At 39.5% G+C, this 11,619-nt stretch overlaps 1 pseudogene; it reads left to right on the top strand.

The window, feature by feature from the left end:
* Positions 1-1,840: 1,840 nt before the first annotated feature.
* LOC116041511 lies at positions 1,841-3,784 on the top strand (annotated as a pseudogene).
* Positions 3,785-11,619: the final 7,835 nt, after the last annotated feature.

The following is an 11,619-nucleotide window of genomic DNA, read 5'->3' as shown; positions in this document are numbered from 1 at the left end:
TGTATGTGGCTACGATGAGGAACATGATATGCCATCCAAGTCCCAGACAATAACTTTCCTCTGAGGAAAACTCTGTACAGGATTCCCAAACTATCAGTGTCCAGAACTACAACGCGATGGACAGTAAAAGGATATCATAATATAGGATAATAGGATATGATTTACAACTTTAATCTCAGAAATTCTTGGAATATATAATTTTTTCCCCTACAATGGCCCTATAATACGCTGTCGTAATTAAGTGACACTTACATTTATGCACAGCATGTAAGGTGGGAACATCCCAATCATATGACTTACAGTTGTCCATCTTGGCAGTTCAAGAAAGATTCAAGAGTGGGCTTGTGAGATGGCTAGGGTGGCGCCGTTTGAAAAGATGTCATAAACGGTTTGCCAGATTGGATGTCTACACGGGAAAATGGGGAAAGTACCTGAGCTTTCTGGAGGGCTCCTAAGAAGTTTTGTGCTGGGAGAGACGTGTTTGATGGGCTTGTGATGTGGTCATTTATACATTTATTTGGTTTATGGTTATTGTATATTTTGTTATTATTTTGTTGTATGCTCTTGAATATTGTACAAAGTAGTTACTGTTATCTTTTCTTGATTTTTGTCTGGGTGGGTGAGAGATTCTGACTGCATCATCAAATTCCAACTGAAGCTTTTTCATTTTGCCGTAGATGCACCTCAAGTGGAGTGTAGAATAGAGTACTGTAGGCTCTAAAAAGGGCTGTTTTAACATCATCTGTGCACATTTGGTGCCAGCATATTGGCTTGTGCATACAGTTTGCAACACTGGCGCTGCACATCATCGTACGTCAGCTGATGTAATCATAATCATGTACAGATTTTCATCACAAAAAGACGTCCAGATGCTCAATAGATGACGCTTCAAAATGACCCGCGATCAACTGTAGACGAAACAATCTTTTGCAGATGTCGCGGCGACGTATGTGTGCTTACTGGGCAATTCTCTACTTGTTTTGCCTGATAGTTTACCTTGCACGGCAGCTGGATTCTCGCAAGATCATGAAATCACGTGAGAATTGTAGGACACATATCACACGAAAATCCTTCTTGTCAGGCTTCATTAAGTCTCGCATTATCAGACCTTACTCCACCCCGCATAAAAAACACCACATACAATATTAAATGAATTTTCGGTAAGAGGAATACTTTCAACAGCTGGTAATTTTGTTATTATTTAAGTGTTTTGATCCATCCAGTATGTCACTGTGAGCAGAGCAGTGTCCCTCTCCTCTCTCGCCTTGTGCATGCAGGCACAGCGAGCTACTATGGTTACGGGAATCTGCGTCGCCAGGTGCTTTTTATAATTTAAGTGTTGGTCTTCATAACACGCAGTAACAGCCTGAATGCAATGTTTGCAGTTCTGCAGTTTGGCTGATTGTTTCTCCTCCTGTAAGGTTAATTATTGTTCCAATAAAGTAGAATGAGTTCTAAAGGAGCTGAGTTGTTGTGCATTTGGAAAGTAATATAGAAATATAACGAGTACGTAACTAATTACTTTTGATACTAAATAATGAGTAAGGTAATATTACTAAGGACTAATTAGTAAAAAGTAACATATTATACTTCCTAAGTAAATTGCCCAACACTGCCCAGAGTAAAGTTGTAACTCTGCCTATTTCCCTGAGATCTGGCTCTCCTCTGAAATACCATAACGCTGGTCAGTGCCCATGTCTGACAGTACTGCTCTAGGACGGACAGGTTGGGTTGTAAACCGTCTTCTGTTGGGGACAACAGGACTAGATCAACGGCATAGAGCAGGAACTTGATGTTAATATTGTGAAGTGTGAGACCTGGGGCTGCAGATTGTTCCAACATGGCTGCTAGGTCATTGATGTAATGTTAAACAGTGTTGGAGTCTGTGCCAATTTTTACTGCAGATTTATTTTCCATGCACAGTGATTCAAGTTTACCCCCTACACCACTTTTAATAGGTTTATTAAAAAAGCCCCTCATTCCATACTAAATCAAATGCCTTTTTAAAGTCTACAAAACATGCAAACATTTTCCCCCCGTCAAATCTGTCACTATTTTTGAAAATAGGGATTACAAGTCCATGGTTCCAGATCTCAGGGAAATAGACTCTAGAAGAAGGTTGAACAGCTCGTGTAGAGCTGCCATAGACTGTTAAAATAATGGACAAAGCTTCCAGAACTGAAAAGTGAAGCTTGAAGTGCCTTAAAGCTGCATTCTATCTAATTTCCCAACCCAGTCTCACGGCAGTTTGTGATGGCATCACAAAAATAAATCTATTAGATAGTTTTTTAAACTAATGTATTTCAATAGGAAGCATCTTTCGTGATCACAGCACGATTCTTTCTGCCAGTCGGCTGCAGCAGAGAAGCTGTATACAGCTTTGCTATTATTTGGTATTTTTAGCCCAATAACCGCTATTTTAATCCGACATCCTATCACATCAGATATTATTGATGTTGTTTTATTCCAGAACTCATGCACCTGTTCACACTCCCAGACCATGTGCAGGAAAGTTCCAGTTTGTTCAGGTTGACAGAACGTGCAATAGGGAGTGGGAATGACTTTAGAGACGTATCTCTTCCGAGGAGTCCAATATGCCCTATGACATATGTTAAAGTGGATCTGCTGGTGATTTGGGTTCTTGGAACAATGGAAAATGTCCCAAACTGTCTCCCAAATAATTGCGTTCCCCTCAGGGCTCATCTCTCGCTCCCTCATTTCTTTATTATTTCGGTCTTATTACCGGTGAAATATTACAGTATGCTGTAAGACAGAACAGTAGGCTACAATATGAGCCGAGCTGGACGCATTCAAAGCCAATATCCCACAACGCAATGCAGGCATTCATATCAGAGAATCGGACAGCGATCAACGGGTCTTTAACGACAATATTACGGAGCCCCGGAGGTGACATGGAGGAAAAAAAAAAAAACGAAGGAAAAAAAAAAAAAAACATGTACTGGGGGCAAACACTAACTCGAGATCTTGAGTTTGAAACTCGAGATCTTGAGTTTGTGATGGAGAAAAAAAAAAAAAAAACGAAGAAAAAAAAAAATATATATATATATATATATATATATAAATAAAAAACGTACTGTGGGCAAACACTAACTCGAGATCTTGACTTTCAAAGTGATCCAGTCCAGATGTCAGCGGAAGGCGGAGATTTCCGGCCGGGGGCAGCGTGTCCTCCCCCGGGCAGGAACACAGCTTTGCCTCGTTGCTGCACCGGTCCCAGCTAATCCAGATGGCAGCGGGAGGCGGAGACTTCCGTGGCCGGCTGCAGCGTGTCCTCCCCCGGGCAGGAACACAGCTTCGCCTAGCTGCTGCGCCGGTCCCCTGGTCATGCCAGCCAGACTCCCCTTAAGAAACTTGTGATTTAAACTTCAGCAGCCTGTGAGAGTCCGCTCTGCTCAATCCTGGTACTGGTTCTCCCGGGCTTCCCTTCCTTCCAGCGGGCCCAGCAGTACGATCAGCAGGGACCCCTGCTGATCCAGATGGGACCGGACAAAGACACAGTGGTGATCGGGGGGATCTTCCACGTAGTCCAGGACGACCTGTACGTCGTTTTCGGCGGAAAGTTCCATTGCCTTAGCCGGTGGCAGGCGGACGGAGAGGAGCTATTGCGGTGCGGGGCAGCAGAGTCCATTTGCGGCTGCAGGATCTGGAGCTCACTGCCTGCTTCCTGGGAGCCAAAACCAACACCACGCAGCTGGAGCCCCAAGCCGTACTGCTGGGCCCGCTTGAAGGAAGGGAAGCCCGGGAGAACCAGTACCAGGATTGAGCAGAGCGGACTCTCACAGGCTGCTGAAGTTTAAATCACAAGTTTCTTAAGGGGAGTCTGGCTGGCATGACCAGGGGACCGGCGCAGCAGCTAGGCGAAGCTGTGTTCCTGCCCGGGGGAGGACACGCTGCAGCCGGCCACAGAAGTCTCCGCCTCCCACTGCCATCTGGATTAGCTGGGACCGGTGCAGCAACGAGGCGAAGCTGTGTTCCTGCCCGGGGGAGGACACGCTGCCCCCGGCCGGAAATCTCCGCCTTCCGCTGACATCTGGACTGGATCACTTTGAAAGTCAAGATCTCGAGTTAGTGTTTGCCCACAGTACTTGTTTTTATTTATATATATATTTTTTTTTTCTTCGTTTTTTTTTTTTTTTTTCTCCATCACAAACTCAAGATCTCGAGTTTGAAAGTCAAGATCTCCAGTTTCAAACTCAAGATCTCGAGTTAGTGTTTTCCCCCAGTACATGTTTTTTATTTTTTTATTTTTTTTTTTTTTCCTTTGTTTTTTTTTTTTTCCTCCATGTCACCTCCGGGGCTCCGTACAATATTGCTTCAATTCAGCAAAATATTCCGGAAGTGACGTAGTAATTACCGCTCCACATCTGTGAAAGATTGCTGCACGTTGTACATGAGAATTTATACAATAATAATACCAATAATGAAAAAATAGTGTTTTATGCTAAGCACTTTGATTTTCCTTGTCGCAGAAAAATACTAGGCCTATGTAAAAAACCTACAGTTGAGTGTTTAGAAATACTGCCTAATGGCTTGTTTGACTAATTTGCATTTGTTTTGACTTGAAACAAAAAATAAACTATTTACAAAGAGAAGCATTTTTTATTTTATTTTCCATGCATCGTTATTTAAAAACGCAATTTTCAAATTTTGCGGTTGATGAATGTTAATAGCAAAGACTAAAGGGAAATACATGAGCATATTTACGTGTGGGACTTAGTTTGATTTAAAATCACAATGCAATATTAGTTGTTTTAAATAAATTACTTTTTTGAAATAACAATTCATGGTAGGCCTAACATTAATTATTATATTCAGAAGTAGCACTAAATGCTTGCTCTTGGGGGAATTACTATTATACTAATTGTTGGGGCTTTGTAAACTATAGAGTGTGGTCTAGACCTACTCTAAAGTGTCTTGAGATAACTCCTGTTATGATTTGATACTATGAATAAAATTGAATTGAATAGAAGATGATCCTCATATCAATCACCATGGTTACAGCTTGTAGCCATCCTAACCTTTGTAGTCTTTACTGAGGCTACCTTTTCAAAATTAAGAAGGGACTAGTTTTAGGAAGCATTTTCAGGAAATTAAAAGGATAAGCAGATTGTTGCCGAGGTTTTTGTTCACAGAGTAAGATGTATATAGCTTTGTATGGGTATGTGTACATATACAAAATGTGTTTCGGCATTTTTGGCACACTTCTACCTCAGCCTATACTGTACACAGACACAAGTACTTTTGCCTATTCTGCTGAAATAGAGACTTGTGGTGCCATGCCAACAATCTCATTCAACCATTTCACAAACTGAGGAAAGGGTTGTGACATGGGTCAGAGGGTATCAGAGGTCATAAATGATGAACCAATCAATCGGCTCTGCTCCTATAGGCACCTTGGTGTTCATATGGACAACACCTGGCTGGAAGGCCCGTGTTGAAAGTGTGTGTTATTATTTAGAGCAGACACTCACAGTGAATCAGAGGGTTTATGTTATACAAGGCTGCATTACAGAGCATATTCATGTCAGAAAGCATGGCGATATCTAAAAACATCTCATTTAAAGATTGCTTGCCAGGTGACTGTCATGGAGGTTGTGTAGAGGACTAGAAACTAGTCTCTCCAGGCAAGCACAGAGAATATGATCTGATCTATCTTTATTCTCCATGCCAGATGAGCTCTTATCCTCTGGCAGAAGAAATAGGGTACCCCAATGTAAACTAAATATTTCTAAACTACAGGCCTAATTTGAACCTACCTCAATTAAAACTTTAAATATTGTTGCTTGAGGCTGCAGGTGTTTCATGATATGATGCATATAGGGTTGTGTGTAGGTTGCTCTTGTCACTGTTTGTAAAAGATGAGCAATAGATTGTGGCTGTGTGATGTGCTTCAGTCTGGCTACATATCACTTTGTTTATGTTGTTTTTTCATTGTAAGTATAGCTGTATGATAAAACAATATGTCAAGTGTTATGTGTGATGTGTGATGTTTTTTTTTTTTTAAGATTGTTTTTTTGGGCATGTTTGGCCTTTATTTTTGACAGGACAGATGAAGACTTGAAAGGCGGAGTGAGGGGGAATGACATGCAGCAAAGGGCCTCAGGTCGGAGCCAAACCCGCAGCTGCTGCGACAAGGAGCAAACCTCCATATATGGGCGCCTGATCTACCAAGCAAATACTAGGAAAATATCCCTCTGGGGACAATAAAGTATCGCCTGCAAATTGGTCTCCATGATATGTAAAAATTAAAACTTTGTCGTAGGACTATAGCAAACACATCGTTGTAAAGGTCTCAACCTGGAGAGTAACGAATGTCAGTCTGAAGAGGATACATTACTCCTGCTTTGAAATATTGACCTCTAAACCTTGAACCCAGTACATGTTTGAAGGCTTGTCATTTAGCAACAGAATGTGCTACATACATAGGACCAGCTGTTATAGAAAGCTCTGGACCTGTCATGTAGTTATGGTCTCCAAAGTTTACCCACTGTAAGCACTGTCAAATATGGTAATAAGCTATTTTCACCTATTTAACGATTCAATTTTTAAAATCTGATGACACCAGTGTGTTCCGCATCCCAAAAAAACTCAGGGTGTATCCAAAATTCTACACTGCCAACTTCTACTTATGAGAAATATACCAATATATTTAAAAACTCCAACTCCCACTATAGACGCGCCCCAGAACCTGTTGCAAAGCTAATGTACTTGTAGTTCTTCCGGTGTGGGTGGGAGGACATGTTCGACTCCTGTGTTTCTGCTGTCTGCCCGAGCAAACAGTACATGAGACAAATACATGAAACTGTATTTTATTATTATTGTTATCTTTATTGTTTAAATCCTCAAATACAATGTTAGACAAAAACATCAATATTCTGAATATTATGTATTTGTATCTTTCCTATCCACCAGTGGTAATTACTACGTCACTTCTGGAATATTTTGCAGATTTTTTTAAACGTTATTACGGTGCATAACTTACTGGAACAAAGCTGAGCAACGTGTTGTTGCTGGTGACAAAACCACTGATTAAATATGTACATTGAAGCGATATTGTCGTTAAAGACCCGCTGATCGCTGTCCGATTCTCTGATATGAATGCCCGCATTGCATTGTGGGATATCGGCTTTGAATGCATCCAGCTCGGCTCATATCGTAGCCTACTGTTCTGTCTTACAGCATACTGTAATATTTCACCGGTAATAAGAAAATAAAGAAATGAATACCATGACAACATCTAAATAAATGTTGATAGATGTAGCGTTATAGTTTTAAAAATATCAATAAACAACAAAGCAATCCAGCTTCCCTGGCTGAAATAGACAGAAATAATAACATTAAAAGAAATACATATAAACCATGATAACATTTGGTGAATAAATGTTGATTAAAACAGCGGTTATACCAATAATAGCAAAGCTGTATACAGCTTCTCTGCTGCAGCCGACTGGCAGAAAGAGTCGTGTTGTGATCACATAACATGCTTCCTATTGAAATACATTAGTTTAAAAAAACATGACTCCCATCACGAAAATCTTCAAAATATCGTGATGGTATCACGATCTAATAGATTTCTTTTCGTGATGCCATCACAAACTGCCGTGAGACTGGGTTGATTTCCAGCAGAGGTCGACTCTACTGGCTCCAAAAAGAAGTGTGTTTCTATAGAAGTCTATGAGAAAATGAGCCTACTGCCCACATGATTTAATACCTCAGTAAACATTTATATGTTTATGGTTTCAATCGCTAGTTTAAAGTATTCTTTAATACAGAATGAAGTTCATTTAGTAAATGATGGTCCCATTTATTTTAAATAGACGATAAAGCAGGGGTTGCTTTAGGACCTGTCAATCAGGACAGCTAGGCTTAGCAATGCTAACCATGCTAACACTCTGGACATTAAAATAGACCTCAGCTTGTTTTGGGTGTTGTTCATGTTTTCATCTTCAACTTTGACCCTCTCACTGTGTTTTCACTTCGCAAAGTTAATTGGAACTATTTGGTTGCCTACAAATGTCTTGTTCAGCATTCTGCCAACTAAGCTAGCTAGTTAGCTAGAACTAGTGTTAGCTTGTAACTTAAGGGAAAGTTTTCTGAGTTTCTGTACTGCCATACGTGCAGATGAATGACATCAGTGGATTGGCCCTGTCATCCTCCCCAGATCCACCCTCTTGGCAATCCAAAAAACCAATGGGTGACGTCACGGATGCTACATCCATTATTTTTACAGTTCATGGAGCTGCCTGCAGTTTAGGGCTACTCAGATTTAGCTCTTACCAGCCTTGTAATTTCTGTGTTTATGGCCCTATTTTAACGATCTAAGCGCACTGTGTGAAGCGCATGACGCAGGTGCGTTTAGGGCACGTCCAAATCCACTTTTGCTAGTTTGATGGTGGAAAAAGGGTCTGTGCGCCGGGCGCATGGTTCAAAAGTAAGACACAGCAGCAGTACAACCAGCAGGGGGGCTTCTATGTGCGGAGTAGTTTTGGAGACATGACTCTCTGTAATTTTTTTGGCAAAAAATATTTACCAAAATTATGAATATGCTTATTTTTTAAAAGTAAGTGCTGTAGTACAACTAGCAGGAAACAAGTTATAATTGAGGTAAGTTTGGAGACACTACCTTATTTAATCATTTAATTAATAAATATTTTTGTTGTATCTCTTTTCGGTGTTGTAGTTTGTAGACGGTCCCTAAGCACTCGTCTTACTGCCATCTCACCGCTCGGCTGCAATTGTTGTTTTTACTAAAGTTAATTATTTTAATATTTTATTTCATAACTAGTTTATCAAGTATATTGTTTAAATGCTGTGTAGCCAAATTTATTCCATCTTTTGTTGTTTTTCTATTTATATTTATGATAGAGTTCATACATTTAGCTGGTTTCTGCCTGAAGACATCAGCTCAAACTCACCCAAATCACGTCCTGTATAGTGAGTTTGAGCTGATGCCTTCAGGCAGAAGGTACAGGTTACCAAACTGCAAGCTTAACAGGTACAAATTCTCATTTGTGCCGCTTTCAGTCAAATTAATGAATAATAAGAGATAAGATGTGTGTGTGTGTGTGTGTGTGTGTGTGTGTGTATTGGATGCAGTGATGTATGTGTGACTAATACTACTAAATAAGACTTGTGGTACTTAACATTATGGTTATAGGATGTACAATGATAGGGTACTGGTGTAGATAGATAGATAGATAGATAGATAGATAGATAGAGATGCAGTTACACGGTTTCTCCAGCAGAGTGCGTTTGGCACAGCGTGACTGTAATAAGCAGTGAGCGGTACCTGAAGTCCCCACTTTTGTAGCGGGGGTCACTTTTGAAGGCAACACCTAGACGAGCAGACAGCAGATGCGCAGCTACAAGCGAACTGAGCATTTCCTGGTATAAAATGCCATAAAACAGTTCCAAAACCTTGATTAATCCAGTCATATTAAATCATTTTGGTGTTGATAAGTTGCTCTTTTATTAGGTCGCGAGCTGTGAATTTATTGGATACAATTCCTGTCGAGTTATAAATGTCTTTGAACTCCGGTGAGTAGCCGCACGTGGCACATGATACTATGTTGTTTTGCTAGCCACTGTGAGGAGAAAATAAATGATAAATGCTGTTTAAGTTCCGATACTTTTTCTATAAAACCAAATGGAGTTATGTGAAGGTTTTCCAAATGTTTTCCTGTACTTTGGTGTGCATTGTGCCATTGTTTTAATATGTAAAATAGATTGCTAAAGCTATCGCTAATCGCTAGCTACGATGCTAACGCTAGTGGCTAAATCATATTGCTAGTTGGTTGGTGATAAACTGTGCTAAATGTTATGCTAATTGGCAAGCTAATTGCTAGTTCTGGTTGCAAAGCAATACAGACATGGTGGTGAAACCTTAAAGGAGCATTTCACTTATTTTGTTGCTACTAAAGCACCTTGATTAGCAGAATGAATCAACTTTAAATGTGATTTAATTCATTCTGGTTGTTAAAATGCACTTGTTTAGTGAAGGAATAATTATATTCACTTTTCTTGTTAAAATGTAAAATATTAAAAATGTATAAAAAGATAAATGTTTACTAAGAAAAGATAAATAATTAATTGTTTATTAAAGTACCATGACATATGGTAATTAATGATAAGTAATTCATTCTTTGTAGTTAAAATGTTAATTGTTGTGATACAAGACAATTAATTTTGTATAAGTCTATACTTGTTTTTATTAAGAAGTTGATGTAGTCAGAGTAGAATCAGATAACTTACAAGTCTGCACTATTTGTGCAGGTTGTTTTTTTGTTGAGTACCAGAAATACTGACGAACAGAAGGATGGCGAGCCTTGCCTAGCAGATCTGTGGACGGTGTGGGATATGGTGTGGCCAACCATAAAGACCTGCCACAGAGGAATTGGATTTGCAGATTCATTCATTCTGACACAGATAAGAAACGCACTAACCTACCCAGGTAGTAGTATTAGAACTTGACATTGAGCGCACACATCCGGATATTTCCCCCCAAGACTAAACTCTCTCTTGGAGGTTGAACAATTCTCCTCACTACAGAGGAGCAATAGAGTTGGAACACCCAACTCAAAGGGACCTAATTCTTTTGTTTATTATTTTAATGAAGAGCTCTATTTTATTTTGGTATACATACAGTATTGTCTGTGAATGCAGTAAATGTTATGTTGATTCATGGTGACAAGCATTAAAATTGTCAGCTGTTAACCCAACACTTACTTCCTTCGTGAGTCATCTATTCCAAGTGTATTCTCCTATAGGACCTAGAGTGATGTAAGTGTCTCATCTACCATATCAGGTTAGGACCAGAGGTGCTACAGATAGATTGACTTTTATTGATCCCAAAAAAATGGGAAATTCCAGTGTTGCAGCAGCAAAATATCAGACACACAGAACACATACAGAATATACATAAAATAATAGGATACAATATACATTAGATAATAATAGGATAGAATATAAGAACAAATAATTTTAAATATATACAAGTTGGGAATAAAACTGTTTAACTAGTATTGATAACGCTCTAGATAAACATATTGTGCAAGGTGCACACATGGGGTGCTTTCCATAAAATCATCTCTCAATGAAAATCAAACCAGCTATTAGGCTAACCGACATAAAACCATGCCAATCTCTAGGTATGGTGAAGGGTATGTGATGATGTGGGGCTATTTTAATTCCAAAGGCCAAGGGAACTTTATCAGGATGCACAGTATCCTGGATCCATGAAATAACTGGCCTTTAAAAATAAAAATCTGCCTGCCTCTATGGGAATTTAACATAGGGGTGTACTCACTTTTGTTGCCAGAGGTTTAGACATTAATGGCTGTGTGTTGAGTTATTTTGAGGGGACAGCACATTTACACTGTTATACAAGCTGTACACTTAATACTTTACGTTGTAGCAAAGTGTAATTTCTTCAGTGTTGTCCCATTAGAAGATATAATGAAATATTTACTAAAATGTGAGGGGTGTACTCACTTTTGTGAGATACTGTATCTGCAGAACTTATTTTCCAATTCTGTTTACAACATTATTAGAACTTTGTCTTTATGGTATTGTGTGCGCTGGCACTGGGGAGATTAGCCA

The sequence above is a fragment of the Sander lucioperca genome, chromosome 3 (assembly GCF_008315115.2).
Source record: "Sander lucioperca isolate FBNREF2018 chromosome 3, SLUC_FBN_1.2, whole genome shotgun sequence".
Classification (NCBI taxonomy): domain Eukaryota; kingdom Metazoa; phylum Chordata; class Actinopteri; order Perciformes; family Percidae; genus Sander; species Sander lucioperca.
The sequence above is the reverse complement of the archived record's forward strand: the minus strand, read 5'-3'. Positions and strand labels throughout refer to the sequence as shown.